This window comes from Artemia sp. Qi Xiang Cuo, chromosome 17, assembly GCF_049724085.1.
Source record: "Artemia sp. Qi Xiang Cuo chromosome 17, ASM4972408v1, whole genome shotgun sequence".
Lineage (NCBI taxonomy): Eukaryota > Metazoa > Arthropoda > Branchiopoda > Anostraca > Artemiidae > Artemia > Artemia sp. Qi Xiang Cuo.
In genome coordinates, this window is record NC_142810.1 from 59,681,865 (window position 1) to 59,699,455 (window position 17,591).

The window sequence follows — 17,591 nt, forward strand, 5'->3', positions numbered from 1 at the left end:
GTGTGTTTTCAATCCTTTGACGGGTTTTTCTTTTACAATTGATTTAAGTAAAGATTTCTTTTTGGTTCATCTGGTGACTTAATGGACTCCAAGTAAAACCTGTTTTTGTGAACCCTCTCAGCCGACTCTCGTGCGAAGCCACGAGAGTCGGCTGTGCAAGCTTGAAAATAATCCTTTCGATTTAATTAGTATCGTAAATAATTCTGTGGGTCAGGATAATCAAAGTCTGATTAATATAAACCCTATTTGTAATAGTAAATATGTTTCGGATTTGGGGGAAAAGGAGGTTACCAAAGGAAATTATTATCTGACAGCACTTCAGTTAACATTCAGGATCTCTCCTCGTCAATAGATAATTTGAGACAAATTGTTTCGGATGGATAGCCTGATGTTGTGGGTTTATATGAGACGTTTTGGGATTCTGGCAATGAAATGTTATTAGATATCCATGGTTACAAAATGGAACGTATAAACCGCTGCAAAGCTGTTCCCTTGTTTCTTCGAAATCTTGAGTAAATACTTGACATAATACTGAAACGTCCGTGTCAGTTAATCATAATGGGTGACTTTAATAGAAATTCGATGGATTCAAAGTGTTCGGCTTCAGTTGATTTTCTTTCGACCATGCTTGCCGCAGGAACTTTACCATCTACATCCATCCCAACGCGAGTAACTAATGTTACAGCTTCTTTGATTGACAATATCTTCTCTACGCTTAGTTTGAAGGAAAATTCAATTTTAGTTAGTGATATCTCCAATCATTTTCCAATATATTCTCTATTAAGCTTTAAACAGGGGAAGAGTAACTGGGTTTAGGTATTTGATTCCTATACTGTTAGGTTCGGCGAGAAAGAGTTATCTCTTCTTAGGTCTAAATTAGCGAAAAATTCGTAGAGCTTGCTTGATAATGATAAGGATTTTTCTTGTTTATTTGAGTCTTTTCATGGAACCATAAAAGAGGCTGTTCTTAGCATTTGTAAAGTACCACCTTCTAATAATAGGTCTAAAAGGATTGTTCCTCTAAGCCCATGGATGACATCCGGACTTCTCAAAAGCTGGAGAAGGAAATATAATCTCTGGAGAGCTTGTAAATGCACTACACCTTCAGCGGGTGTTATTCGTCTTTATCAATTCAAGATTTACCGGGATATATATAATTTCATGTGTAAGATAGCTAAATCTTTTTTTTATCTAATTTATTTTGGTGCGTGTGGTAATGATATTCGCAAAACCTGAAAGGTAATAAATTCTGTTTTTAAACCCGGTTCTCAGTCTAGCTCTTTACCTTTGAGTCTGGTCATTGGTGATAAAGCTGTGGAGGGTGAGCTTAATGTCCAAGAGGCAATCACTTCATTCTTCGCTAATATTGGTAAGAATATTACTTCTACAGTTACTTTGTCTCGGCCTAAGCCGGACTTTAGATCTTACCTCGGCCAGTCTTGTGTTAAGTCTGTCTTTCTAGAGCCAGTAACAGTGAAATTGCTAAAATTGTTAATGGCTTGAAAAACTAGTCCTCATTTGGACCAGATTCTATCCCTACTAAGGTAGTTAAATCTATTCTTACTTAAATAGTTTTGCCTATAACAAAACTTGTTAATCTTTCATTTGAATGTGGAGTTTTTTCCGGATGCTCTCAAGCGTGCTCGGATTATCTTTCTGAATAAGGGTGGACCAAGAAATGACCCGGTAGACTATCGAACTATTTCAATTGTGTCTATATTCACTAAAATCTTTGAAAAGACTATGCTTTCTCGTCTCCTTACTTTCCTAAAATTTAAGAATTTTCTTCATGATTTTCAATTTGGTTTCCGAATGAAGCACTCCACTGAACATGCCTCTTTGGCCCTTTTGAATTTTATTCATTCTGCGTTATATTCGGGATTGATTCCGGCTGTTGTATTCCTGGATATTCGTAATTTGATTCCTTAACCCATGATATTCTTCTATCGAAGATATCTTATTTTAACATAAGGGGAAATGTATTTTCTTGGTTTCAGTCTTGTTTGAAGGATAGGTTAATTTCTGTTGATCCACTTTTCTGGTCACCCTCACAAGAGAATTTTGGCATCCCCCAGGGATCAGTTTTAGAGCCTGTGCTATTTTGATTTATGTAAATGATCTTTATTATGTTGTAAAAAAGCAGAAACTTATTGATTGGTGTAGACTATGTCATCTTGAGCCTTCCCTTGCCCATAGTGGCAATTATAGTTCGCCTTCTTCTGATGTCCTTGTTTGTTTTGCTGATGGCACACTTGGCACTTCGGGGAACTGCGAATCAAAGCTTCGATTAAATTTGAAAATTTGTTTGGGAGGGTAATTTTGTGGCTTGATGCTAATTATCTTACCCTAAATTTTTCTAAGTCCAGTTTTTTTATTTTTTCGCGTGTTTCTCAGGTTTATCCCCAGTTAACAGAAATTCACCAGTCAAATGGGATAATTCATAAATCTAAAGATCGAAATGTTCGTTTTTTGGGCATTCTTGTTGATGAAAACCTATCTTTCAAACGTCACATTGATTTTATTAAAATAAAGATATGCAGGAGTCTCGGTATTTTAAGGAAACTTTGACATACTTTTTCTGGATCAATTTTGAAAATCCTTTTTCACTGCTTGGTCCAATCTTACGTTTCTTACTGTCCAATAGTGTGAATGTCAACCTTTGCTTCACTGTTAAAACCACTTTCTAAGGTTTACAATAAAGCTATAAACCTCATTCAGGAAACTAATCGTTCATTAGTTATCCCGTTGATCTTGAGTCACTGTACATTCTTTCATGCGCATGTTTTACTTTTTCTCAGCTTCATGGTGACCTCCCCCGGCCCCTAAGTGTTCCGCTATCTTTTATCTCGGATCATAATAATTATAATCTACGCAATATGACAAATCATGTTCAAGTTCCATTAACTCCTTGCATAAGGTCAGATTTTAATCCTTTAATGGCGTGTCATATTGTTTGGAATAAGTTGCCTGAATCGACTCGAAGGTGCCACTCATTTGGTTCCTTTAAAAAAATTGTTAAAAATTCTTTGGCTTCGTAGAAGTTATTTTTATCTGTTTTTATTATTATTATAATTTTTCTTCATTGTTATTATTATTTTTTAGTCTATTTAATCTACTTAATTAATTTAGTTTATTTATTCTATTTTTCCTATAGTTTTATTTTATCTATATTTTCTTTTCTTCTCCTTTTGCTCTTATGTCTGTGATCATTTTAAATTTTGTTTTGTTTTTCATCTCTGAGTAAGTAACTCATTTGTCTTCCCCCTTCTTTGCATGCCAATGAGCCTTTGGGGGAATAATAACATGTACCATTGTATGTGTATTTAATGAAGAATAAATCTTATCTTATCTTATTTATTACTAATAAAAATGTTCGTAAATAAAATTAAACAACTTTCGAGAAAGCCATTTAACCAAATAAAATTAAAATTAATATACAATTTTTTTTTAATTATTCATGTACGGTGAGCCAAAATCAAAACCTCCATTAATTCAAAAAACATTCAAAAATTAAATAAAAAAAACAAGCTTTTTTAACTGAAAGTAAGGAGCAACATTAAAACTTAAAACAAACAGAAATTATTCCGCATATGAAAGGGCCTGTCCCCTCCTCAACGCCTTGCTTTTTACGCTAAATTTATACTATTTGTCATAACTCTATTTTTTAAAACAACAAAAAACTTTAGCGTAAAGAGCGAGGCGTTGAGGAGGGGACAGCCCCTTTCATATACAGAATTATTTCTGTTCGTTTTAAGTGTTAATGTTGTTCCTTACTTCCAGTTAAAAAAACTTGTTTTTTTATTTAATTAATTAAAAAAAGCTTTCCGAAAGATAAGTTTTCAAAGAAAAGTAAAGGTCATTTTAAACTTAAACTCTGCAGACACAAATACCTTTTAAAATTCAAACTCAAAACGACCAGAAATTACTATTAAATAATAAATGAAACCAAAAACGAACAGAAATTAAATAAACAGCCCTAGCAAAAACATACAACAAGTAATAATATAATTGAGTAAATAGATCTTAAAGCGAGTAATGCTTAGATTGAATATAAAAATCAAGCTTAAAACAAAAAAAAATATTTTGCTATTGAACCATAAACGAAATTTAAAATGAACAGAAATTAAATAAACATTCAATGCAAACAAATATAGAATAGATATTAATGTAAATGACTCAATAAATCTTAAAACAAGTGAAACTTAAATTGAAGATGCAAATCAAGCTTGAAACGAACAAAAATCACCATAAACAAGAGTTTGGGTTTGACCTCCTTCTCTCACGGTAAAAGTCTAAAACCTACTGCGTCATTGGCGCTTAATAGAAAACGGATTATATTACAAATATTTTCTTTTCTGGTTCTTAAAGTATTGAAAATAAAAATAAAATTACAGTGAAATAAATTCTTGAACTGATGGATCCTTCAACAATTAATATCATTATACATCAACTCAATTTGAAGTTGCTTATACTTTCCACGACTGTTCAAGGCGCATTTAGTTTTCAGTAAAGCGCCAATGAGGTAGTACTGGCTATCTCAAAATTGGTAGCAGACGGGTTTGGGGAAAAAAGAGCGTGGGAGGGGGGCTAGTTTAACTCTCTTGACTCTTAAAAAGTGAACTAGAACTCTCCATTTCTAATCAAATGACCCCTCTATAAAGCTTGTACGAGAATCCCTTTCTTAAGAACCATACATGCCCTTAGGGCATAGCTTAGAACGCCTTCCCCTGTGCCCTGGAGGGTTCTATTAGTACCGGATTTTTTCTTATCCGACCTTTTAACTATTAACAAAATGTCTTTCTCAAAATTGACATCAGATGGGTTTTGAAAAAGAAGGCGTGGGGGGGCTAGCTGCCCTCGGATCTCTTTTGAATATTTAAAACTAAGCTCGAACTTTCAATAGCCAATCAGCTGAACCCTATCTGAAGTTTATAAGAGCATCCCTTTCATACGAACAATATATGCCCCAGGGCATAACTTACAACGCCTGCCCCCGGGCCCTGGGGGGTTGTGACGAGTTTTTGTTATCTGACTTTTGAGCAATTTTTAACTTAATGGATATTTCAAAATTTTTATTGGATGCATTTGGGGAAAAAAGGGACGTGGGGGGGCTAGTTGCCCTTCAATCTCTTTTGACTCTAAAAATCTAAACTAGAACTTTCAATTTCCAATCAAATGAGCCATCTCTGATTTTTTTTAAGAACATCCCATCAATAAGAACCATATATTCCCCCAGGGCATAACTTACAACACCTGCCCTCGGGCCCAGGGGGATGTATTTACCCCTGAGTGTTCATTATTTGGTCTTTGAACTATTTAAAAAAAAAGCTATCTCAAAGTTCTTATCGGATGGGTTTGAGGAAAAAAGGCTGTGGAGGGAGAGGGGGCTAGGTGCCTCCAATCTCTTTTGACTCATAAACGTGAACTAGAACTTTCAATTTCCAATCAAAGGATCCCTCTTTGAAGTTAATACGAGCATCCCTTCCATAAGACCCATATATGCCCCCGGGCATGACTTAAAACGCCTGCCCTCGGGCCCTGGGGGGTTATGTCGACACCGCAATTTTTGTTATATGATCTTTGAACTATTTTTAACAAAATAGGTATCTTAAAATTTTTATTAGATGCATTTGGGAAAAAAGAGCTTGGGGGGGAGCTGGTTACCTTCCAATATCTTTTGACGCTTAAAAACTGAACTAGAACTTTCAATTTCCAATCAAATGAACCCTCTCTGAAGTTTATACGAGCATTCCTTCCATATGAACGATATATGCCCCCAGGGCATAAATTATATCCCTTTGCCCTGAAGACTGTGGGGGAAGTATCCTGATCAAACATATAATTTCCAGAACTTTCAACTACGTTGAACAAAATGGCTGTATCCAAATTTTGATTGGATGTGTTTGGGGTAAAGGTGGTCGTTGAAGGGATTTCAGTTGTCTTGGATTCGCTTTCTACTACTAAAAAGGGAAATCGCTATTTCATTTCTATCACATAAACCATTTCTGATATGTCCACGCCAGCGTTGGCTGTACGAAACCTCATGTGCTCCCAAAACATATATCAAAACCCTTGCCCTAAGGGCTGTGAGGGAGTTATCATCCTCAAAGACGTTGTTTCCAGAACTTAAAACTACGTTTAACAAAATGGCTATATCAAAATTTTGATTGGATGTGTTAGGGGGAATGATGGGCGTGGCGGGGGGGGGGGCTACTTGCCCTCCAATCACTTTTGACTACTGAAAAGGCACTAGCCCTTTGAATATCCAATCGAATGAGCCTGTTTTGAAGTTTCTACAACAGCACCTTCTAATAAAACCTCATATGCTTCCAGGGCATAACTTAAAACCCTTGCCCTGAGGGTTGTGGGGGAGTTTTCTCCTCAAAAACATATTTTGTATCTGGAAATCAACTACACTGAACAATATGGCTATCTCAAAATTTGGATTGGATGTGCTTGGGGGAATGATGGGTGAGGCGGGGGGCTACTTGCCCTCCAATCACTTTTGACTACTAAAAAGGCACTAGCCCTTTGAATTTCCAATCGAATGAGCCTGTTTTGAAGTTTCTACAACAGCACCTTCTAATAAAACCTTATATGCTTCCAGGGCATAACTTAAAACTCTTGCCCTGAGGGTTGTGGGGGAGTTTACTCCTCAAAAACATATTTTCTATCTGGAAATCAGCTACACTAAACAAAATGGTTATCTCAAAAGTTTGATTGGATGTGTTTGGGGGAATGAAGGGCGTGGCGGGGGGGGGGGGCTACTTGCCCTCCAATCACTTTTGATTACTAAAAAGGCACTAGCCCTTTGAATTTCCAATCGAATGAGCCTGTTTTGAAGTTTCTACAACAGCACCTTTTAATAAAACCTTATATGCTTCCAGGGCATAACTTAAAACCCTTGCCCTGAGGGTTGTGGGGGAGTTTTCTACTCAAAAAAATATTTTCTATCTGGAAATCAACTACACTGAACAAAATGGCTATCTGAAAATTTTGATTGGATGTGTGTGGGGGACTGACGGGCGGGGGGGGGGGCTAGTTGCCCTTCAATCACTTTCGACTACTAAACAGGGCACTAGCCCTTTGAATTTCCAATCGATTGAGCCTGTTTTGAAGTTTCTACGACAACTTCTTCTGTAAAAACCTAATATGCCCCAAGGGTATAACTTAAAACCCTTGTCCTGAGGGTTGTGGGGGAGTGTCCTTCCAAAACACATATTTTCTATCTGGAAATCAACTATGCTGAACAACATAGCTGTCTCAAAATTTTGATTGGATGTGTTTGGGGGAATGATGGGCGGGGGGGGGGCTAGTTGCCCTCCAACCACTTTCGACTATTAAAAACGACATTAGAACTATTGATTTCCAATCGAATGAGCCCCCTTTGAAGTTTCTAGGACGACCCCTTCAATATGAAGTCCCTCTGGGAAAAAAAATAATCAGAGGCAACGCTGTAGCGTTGCCTAAAGTAAAGGCCATGCGGCTCCAATGTTTTATTATTTATTAATTAAATAAAAACTTTCCAAAAATAAGTTTTTCAAAGAAAAGTAAAGGCCATTTTAAACTTAAGCTCAGGAGATATGAATACCTGTTAAAATTCAAAATCAAAACGACCAGAAATTACTATTAAAGAATAAATGAAACCCAAACGAACAGAAATTAAATACACAATCATAACAAAAAAAATAAAAAAATTAATAAAATAAATTAATAAATAGATCTTAAATTATTTAATACTTAGAGTGGAAACTGAATTCAATATTAAAACGAAAAAAAAAGCTTGTAACTTGAGAATAAATTGCACTTGAAACGAAAAAAAATTAAATTAATAACCAATGCAAACAAACATAAGATAGGCATGATCGTAAGTTAATAAATAAATTCTAAAACGAGTGAAAATTAAATTGAATATGCAAATAACGTTTGAATCGAATAAAAATAACTTCAAACAAGAGTTTGGGTATCGCCTCACTGCAGAAGCCTAAAACCAACTGCGTTATTGGCGCCTTACTGAAAACTATTATGAGTCTTGAACAGTCTTGGAAAGTATAAACAAAATCAAAATGATGATTAAATATATAATGATATTATTTGTTGAAAGACCCATTAGTTCAAGATTTTTTTTTTTTTACTGTAATTTTTATTTTCATTTTCAATGCTTCAAGAACTGGAAAAGAAAAAATGTTTAATAGACGAGTAGTTTGTTTTCATTGGAGCGCGAATGATGCGGAAGATTTCAGATTTTTATAGTGAAAGAAGGGGACAGTATCCAAACTTTTTTTGGTAGTGAAACTATATTTTTCTTGAAAAATCATGGAAATAAGTAATAAATTAAACTGAATATTTGATGTATAATAATAGTAAATTGCTGAAAGATCATCAGTTCAAAATTTTACCGTAATTTTAATATTTATTTTCAATATTTAGTACAAAAGAAAACATCTGTAATATAATTCGTTTTCAGTAAAGCGCCAATGACGCAGTGGGTTTAGTCGTCCCCTCCTTGAATAATTCACATTTGGAAAATCCACCCCTGGGAAATTTCTCCCCCCTCAAAGAACATTTTCTTTTCCTGCTGATAATTCCCCCGCGTTAAGTTCCACCCAGCAGAAATTTCCCAGCCGTGGAATATGCTACCCAAACATATTCTCCTCAGATAATTTCGGATATCCAGAAAAAGGGAAGCTGAAATTTCTATTCAACTTTTTAGGTCAGACGCAATGTCATAGCGTTACCTATATAAAGAGCCATAAGGGTTCAATGAATTAATAATTATTTATTTCTCCATGGGCACTTTATGTGGAAGAGGTGGTCGCATTAACTTTGGAACGGGATTCATTGAATTACAAATTAAAATTTATATTGCCTTTACACCAGAGGCAGATCCAGGATTTTTAGGGGGGGGGGGCAAAATAGGTTGATCCGATAAACCTGCGTTAGGAGCAAGTTTAATTAACGCAATCTTGCGTTAATTAAGTAAATTATACTACTTTAGACTACGTTAGGGGGGTCGCCCCCCCTCGCCGCTCCCCTGGAGCAGCCACTGCCTTACACTCTCTGTTTCTTTCCTTGTTAGGGAGGAGAGCAGATGCCTAATAGGTGTGTATTAGTACCAAAACATTCTAACTCTCATTGGCCTTCAGGTATAAACAGAATTAGTTCATAGGGAGTGGTGGGGAAAAAGGGCGTGGGGGCGGTATTTGCCCTTCGATCGATTTTTACTCGTAAGAGCTGGACTAGAACTTCCAATTTCCAATCAAATGAGCCCTCTCTGAAGTTTATACGAGAATCCCTTCCTGCCCCCGGTTCCTGGGGTGTTTTTTCAACGCCAGAGTTTTGTACTTAACCTTTCAGCTATTTATAACAAAATTTCTATCTGATGCATTTAGGGTGTGGAGGAGGGGGGAGGGCTAGTTGCCCTCCAACCTCTTTTGACTCTTAAAAAGTGAAAAAGAACTTTCAATTTCCAATCAAATGAACCCTCTCTAAAGTTTATACGGGTATCCCTTCCATAAAAAATAATATGAAGGATTTGGAGAATCCTCAAATTAAAACCCTAGCCCCGAGGACTGTGGGGGAGTTATCATCCTCAAAGGCCTAATTTCCGGACTTTAAAACTACGTTTAATAAAATGGGTGTCTCAAAAGTTTGATTGGATGTGTTTGGGGGAATTATGGCCGTAGGGGGGGCTAGTTGCCCTCCAATCACTTTCGACTATTAAAAAGGGCACTAGCCTTTTGAATTTCCAATCGAATGAGCCTTTTTTTAAGTTTCTACAACGCCTTCAATAAAAACCTTATATGCCCTAAGGACATAACTTAAAATCCTTTCCCTGAGGGTTGTGGGGGAGTGTCCCCATCAAAAATATATTTTTTATCTGGAAATCAACTACGCTGAACAAAATGGCTATCTCAAAATTTTGATTGGATGTGTTTGGGGGAATGATGGGCGTAGGAGGGGGGGGGGAATATTTGCCCTCCAATCACTTTTGACTATTAAAAAGGTCACTAGCCCTTTGAATTTCTAATCGAATGAGCCTTTTTTGAAGTTTCTACGACAACACCTTCTATAAAAACCTTATATGCCCCCAGGACATAACTTAAAACACTTGCCCTGAGGGTTGTGAAAGATTGTCCTCCTCAAAAACATATTTTCTATCTGAAAATCAACTACGCTGAACAAAATGGTTATCTAAAATTTTGATTGGATGTGTTTGGGGGAATGCTGGGCGTGGTGGTTTTGGGGGGGTGGGCTAGTTGCCCTCCAATCACTGTTGACTATTAAAAAGGGCACATTCCCTTTGAATTTCCAATCGAATGAGCCTTTTTTGAAGTTTCTACGACAATGCCTTCTATAAAAACCTTTTATGCCCCCAGGGCACAACTTAAAACCCTTGCCCTGAAGGTTGTGGGGGAGTGTCCTCCTCAAAAACATATTTTCTATCTTGAAATCAACTACGCTGAACATAATGGCTATCTAAAAATTTTGATTTGATTGGAGAAATGATGGGCGTGGGGGGCTAGATACACTCCAATCACTTTCGACTATTAAAAAGGGCACTGGAACTCTCGATTTCCAATCAAATAAGCCCCCTTTAAAGTTTCTTTGACGATCCCTTCCATATGAAGTGCCTCTGGGAAAAATAATAATAATAATAATAAAACATTGGAGCCGTATGACCTTTACTATAGGAAACGCTACAGCGTTGCCTCTGATTTATTATTATTATTTTTTTCCCAGAGGCACTTCATATGGAATGGGTCGTCGTAGAAACTTCAAAGGGGGCATATTCGATTGGAAATCAAGGGTTCTAGGGCCCTTTTTATTAGTCGAAAATAATTGAAGGGCAACTAGCCCCCCCCCCCTCAAGCCCATCATTCTCCCAAAGACATCCAATCAAAAGTTTGAGATAGCCATTTTGTTCAGCACAGTTGATTTCCAGATAGAAAATACATGTTTTGGTAGGACACTCCCCCACAGCCCTCAGGGCAAGGGTTTTAAGTTATACACTTGGGGCATATAAGGTCCTTATAGAAGGCGTTGTCGTAGAAACTTCAAAACAGGCTCATTCGATTGAAAATTCAAAGGGCTAGTGCCATTTTTAGTTGTCAAAAGTGATTGGAAGACAAATAGCCCCCCCCCCACGCCCATCGTTCCCCCAAACACATCCAATCAAAATTTTGAGATAGCCATTTTGTTCAGCGTAGTTGATTTCCAGATAGAAAATATATCTTTGAGGAGGACACTCCCCCTCAACCCTCAGGGCAAGGGTTTTGAGTTAAGCCCTGGGGGCATATAAGGTTTTTATAGAAGGCGTTGTCGTAGAAACTTCAAAAAAGGCTCATTTGATTGGAAATCAAAGGGATAGTGCCCTTTTTAATAGTCAAAAGTGATTGGAGGGTGACTAGCCCCCCCCCACGCCCATCATTCCCCCAAACACATCCAATCAAAATTTTGAGACATCCTTTTTGTTCAGCATAGTTGATTTACAAATAGAAAATATGTTTTTGAGGAGGACACTCCCCCACAACCGTCGAGGCAAGGGTTTTAAGTTATACCCTTGGGACATATAAGGTTTTTATAGAAGGCGGTGTCGTAAAAACTTCAAAAAAGGCTCATTCGATTGGAAATTCAAAGTGCTAGTGCCCTTTTTAATATTCGAAAGTTATTTGAGGGCAACTAACCCCCCTCTCTCGCCCACCTTTTCCCCAAACACGTCCAATCAAAATTTTGAGACAGTCATTTTATTAAACGTAGTTTTAAGATCTGGAAATTAGGTTGTTGAGGATGACAAATCCCCCACAGCCCTCAGGGCAAGGGTTTTAAGTTGTGCCCTGGGGCATATAAGGTTTTGCATAGACAACGTTGTCGTATAAACTTCAGAGAGTGCTCATTTGATTGGAAATTGAAAGTCCTAGTTCACTTTTTAAGCATCAAAAGATATTGAAGGGTAACCAGCATCCCCTCCCCTAAACCCTATTTTCCCAAATACATCCAATAAAAATTTTAAGATAGTTATTTTGTTTTAAATAATTCAAAGATCATATAAAAAAAATTTCGGTGTTGACACAACCCACCAGGGCCCGGGGGCAGGCGTTGTAAGTTATGCCCGGGGGGCATATATGGGTCTTATGGAAGGGATGCTCGTATTAACTTCAAAGAGGGATCATTTGATTGGAAATTGAAAGTTCTAGTTCACTTTTTAAGAGTAAAAAGAGATTGGAGGGCACCTAGACCCCCCCCCCCCTCCACGCCCTTTTTTACTCAAACCCATCCGATTTTGAGATAGCTTTTTTTTAAATAGTTCAAAGACCATATAACAAAAACTCAGGAGTCAACACAGCCCCCCAGGGCCCGAGGGCAGGTGTTGTAAGTTATGCCCTTGGGGAATGTATGGTTCTTATTGAAGAAATGCTTGTAAAAAATTCAGAGATGACTCATTTGATTGGAAATTGAAAGTTCTAGTTAAGTTTTTTCGAGTCAAAAGGTATTGGAGGGCAACTAGCCCCCACGCCCCTTTTTCCCAAATGCATCCAACAAAAATTTTGAGATAGGTATTAAGTTAAAAATTTCTCAACAGTCAGATAACAAAAACTCAGGTTTCGTCACAACTCCCCAGGGCTCGGGGGCAGGCGTTGTAAGTTATGCCCTGGGGCATATATTGTTCGTATGAAAAGGATGCTCCTATAAATTTCAGAAAGGGCTCATTTGATTGGAAATTTAAAATTCTAGTTCACTTTTTAATAGTCAAAAGAGATCCGAGGGCAGCTATCCCCCAACCCATCTGATGAAAATTTTGAGATAGATGTCTTGTTAAAAATAGTTCAAAGGTCGGGTAAGAAAAAATCCGGTGTCAATAGAACCCCCCAGCGCACATGGAAAGGCGTTCTAATTTATGCCATAAGGGCATGTATGGTTCTTATGAAAGGGATGCTCGTATAAGCTTCATAGATGGCTTATTTGATAGGAAATTGAAAGTTCTAGTTCACTTTTTAAGAGTAAAAAGAGATTGGAGGGCACCTAGCCTCTCCCTCCACGCCCTTTTTTACTCAAACCCATCCGATTTTGAGATAGTTTTTTTTTAACAGTTCAAAGACCATATACCGAAAAAGCAGGGGTCAAAACAGCCCCCCAGGGCCTGTTGGCAGGTGTTGTTAGTTATGCCCTTGGGGACTATAAGGTTCTCATTGAAGGGATGATCGTAAAAAATTCAGAGAGGGCTCATTTGATTGGAAGTTGAAAGTTCTAGTTAAGTTTTTTTTAGTCAAAAGGTATTGGAGGACAACTAGCACCCCACGCCCCTTTTCCCCAAATGTATCCAATAAAAATTTTGAGATAGGTATTAAGTTAAAAATTTTTCAAAAGTCAGATAGCAAAAACTCAGGTGTCGTCACAACTCCCCAGGGCTCGGGGACAGGCGTTGTAAGTTATGCCCTGGGGCATTTATTGTTCGTATGAAAAGGATGCTCGTATAAACTTCAGAGAGGGCTCATTTGATTGAATAATTGAAATTCGAGCTCACTTTTTAATAGTCAAAAGAGATCCGAGGGCAGCTATCCCCCAACCCATCTGATGAAAATTTTGAGATAAATGTTTTGTTAAAAATAGTTCAAAGGTCGGGTAAGAAAAAATCCGGTGTCAATAGAACCCCCCAGGGCAAAGGGGAAGGCGTTCTAAGTTATGCCCTAAGGACATGTATTGTTCTTATGAAAGGGATGCTCGTATAAACTTCATAGAGGGCTAATTTCATTGGAAATTGAAAGTTCTAGTTCACTTTTTAAGAGTCAAGAGATTTAAACTATCCCCCCCTCACGCTCTTTGTTCCTCAAACCTCTCCCCTACAAATTTTGAGATTGCCAGTGTTTTGTAAAAACACTGGCTCAAAAATTTGATAACCAAAACACCCCCCAGCGCCCGCGGGATAGGCGTTGTCAGTGTTGTCCTGGGGGCGTAGATGGTTCTTATGAAAGGGATGCTTGTATAAATTTCAGAGGGGGCTCATTTGACGGGAAATTGGAAACTGCCCCCCCCCCCAATTTGAGGTAGCCATTTTGTTAAAAATAGTTCAAAGATTATATAACAAAAACTCCTTTACGTATGGTCATTTCGTTAAAAATAGTTCAAAGGTCAGATAAGAAAAACTCCTGTGTCGACACAGCCCCCCCCCCAGGGATGGTACAGGCGTTGTAAGTATTGTTCTGAGGGCACATATGGTTCTTATGGAAGGCATGCTCGCATAAACTTCAGAGAGGGTTCATTTGAATGGAAATTAAACGTTATAGTTCATTTTCTCAGATTGAATAAAGATCGGAGGGCAACTAACCCTTCCCGCCCTCCACGCCTTTGGGTGTATCGGATGGACAAACCCATCTGATAAAAATTTCTGGTGATCATTTTGTTAAAAATAGTTCAACCATCAGATATTAAAACTCCAGGGTCGACAAAACCCCCAAGAGCTCTGGGACAGGCGTTGTAATTTATACTCAGGGGATATATATGGTTATTATAGAAGGGATACTCATATAAACTTCAGAGAGGGCTCATTTGATTGAAAATGGAAAGTTCTCGTTCACTTTTAAAGAGTCAAAACAGACCAAAGCTTAATCTTGTCCGACCACACCCCTTTTCCCAAAACTCTTCTGATTAAAATTATGAGATAGTAATTTTGTGAAAAATAGTTCAAACATAAGATAATAAAAAGTCCGAGGTTGACACAAACCCATTTTTTCCCTTTTTTGTTGTTACTTTGATATCAGTTTCGATACTTTGATGAATATTTGATTTTTTTTTAAGTTTGATTTTGAAATAAAGAATTTTAAAAAATTAAAAATTTTGCTATCAAAAACGAACAAAACTTGACTAAAAAAAACTTTCGGAAAAATAAGTTTTTAAAAGAAAAGTAAAGGCAATTTTAAACTTAAGCTCAGCAGATACAAATACCTTTTAAAATTCAAACTCAAAACAACCAGAAATTACTATTAAAGAATAAATGATACCCAACGAACAGAGATTAAATAAACACTCATTGCAAAATCATACAACAAGTAATAATATAAATGAATAAATAGATCTTAAAGCGAGTTATGATCCCTTTGAATATAAAATTAAGTTTAAAACAAAAAAGAATATTATCCTATTGAAGTATAAATGAAACTGAAACCGGAAAGAAGTAAAATATACAATTAATGCGAACAAAAGTGAGATGTATATTACTGTCAATTGGTAAATCAATCTTAAAACGAGTGAAACTTAAATTGAATATGCAAATCAAGCTTGAAACGAACAAAAATCCCAAAAAACAAGAGCTTGGGTATGACTTCCTTCTCTCACTGTAAAAGTCTAAAACCTACTGAGTTATTGGCGCTTTACTAAAAATTATATGCGTCTTGAACAGTCTTGGAAAGTATAAACAACATCAAATTGAATATTTGATGTATAATGATATTAATTGTTGAAAGATCCATCAGTTCAAGGATTTATTTCACTGTAATTGTATTTTTATTTTCAATGTTTTAAGAACTGGAAAAGAAAATATTTGTAATATAATCCGTTTTCAGTTAAGCGCCAATGACGCAGTAGGCTTTTGGTTTTTATTTACAGTTAGGAAAAGAGGCAGTATCCAATCACTTGTTTTTAGGGAAACGATATTCGTCTTTAACAACTTTAAAAAGAACTAATAAATTAAATTGAATATTTGATGTATAATGATATTAATTTCTGAAAGCTCATCAGTTCAAAATGTTATTATAATTTTAATGTTTATTTTCAATGTTAAGTACAAAAGAAAATATTTGTCACAAAATTGGTTTTCAGTAAAGCGCCAAAAATTTTTTAGTGCTTTGAAAAATATTCTTTTTCCAGTTGCAAATTTTCTTTAAAAGTTTGGAAAAAAGCCAAACTTCACAGTAAAGAGTGAGGAGCTAAGGAGGAGACAGCCCCCTTCATACAAAGAATAATCTGTCCCAATAGGTTTCAAATCTCTTCATTGCTTTCAGTCGAAAAGCTCTTTTTTTTTTATTTAATTTCTGATTGTTTTCCAAATCATACCCAGGCTTAACCAAGATATAATTTGAGTTATCGGTCCCTTAAATCCCTCATCAATTGCTTTTAAAATGTGTAACTCAATAATGGTACGTTGATTAGTACCGTTCTACGTGTATATTTGCAATTTCAGTTTTGGATAAAATTTGAATATACTAAAAAAAATTCTCGATGAATAGTAATTTCGGTGAAAGGTCCTTGTTAATATTATTACTAAAGAATTTTGGTTGGTTGAAAAGGAGGATTATTGTTTGCATGGATGAAAATTCTGTGAGATTTTAATCTTCTACATATCTGAAGCCATCACAACCCCTACAATAGGATTTTCTTGTCGATAAATACATTACATATATTTGTTTAAATACATTGAAGTACGTCATATAAATACAAAAAGAATAATATTACCATTTAAAATAGCTGAAAACTGAGTTTCTAGCAGTATTTGCCACGCCAAAGAAATTTCTTGGCGGGACTGATGATGACCTGCTTCGCCTTTTCCACCTCTGTACTGGTAGATATGGGAATATAACATTTTAGCTGCATAAAGAAACATTTTAATTAATTCCTACTCCCCCCTACCTCTTTCAACATTTATCTGAACCCTCGTGAAGAGTAAGCAGTTTGTCCATTAAAATATATTTTTGTAGGAATCTACCCTACCCCCCTTAAACAGTGATTCCCATCATCCTCATTATAGCTGATACACAATTACCGATCACCCAACGTAGCCTAATTTCATTACGAATAAAGCTAATCCACTTGGTTGAATCTAGAACTGCCACCATGTTTTATTACTTATCTTGCAACTGGGAAGCCTAAAATATAGTTATTGATATTTTTAAATCAATTAGCTTCTCAGGATTTAAAATTGATTGCAAGTTGATCTTCTTCGTGGTAAATTCGTGTTTTGGTGCCCTAAACGGTCACCCAACCACCGCTACTATTTTGGCGTCTGGTTCCCCCTCGAAATTTTTTTGCTGGTACCCTTGCTTCACCTCCAGTGGTAATTCTCTTCCATACAAAATTTCACCATGGAGAATTTTCCTGTGGAAAATTCCTCCAGACAATTCTAACTCTGCTGAGAATTTCTATCGAACAATTCCCCTAGAACATCTCCAAATGTAAAATTGAGTCGCCGAAGAGAAAGTAACAAATAAAATGAATTTCGTATAGGAATTCTGGCAAATCCCCCCGTAAGAAATGTTCCCTAGAAAAGTTATCCCCTTTCTCCTTGGAAACTTTTCTCCCCCCAGAAAATTCATCCCCTGGAAAATCCCCCGCCCCCCCCAAAAAAAAACTATACTTCCCAATAAAAAATGCTATATTTAAAGAATGGGTAGATTTCATAAATTACAGCACCTACCCCAGTGGCTCTGGAGGTTCATGTCATTCCCAGATGTATAGCATCGGACATTTCAATTATGCTGAAGAAAATCGTGGTCTCAAGATTTTGATTGTATGATTTTGGGAAAAAAGGGGTTTGGGAAGGGGTTAGCTGCCCTCCAATCTCTTTGGTCAATCAAAAAAGGCACGAGAATTTTTAATTT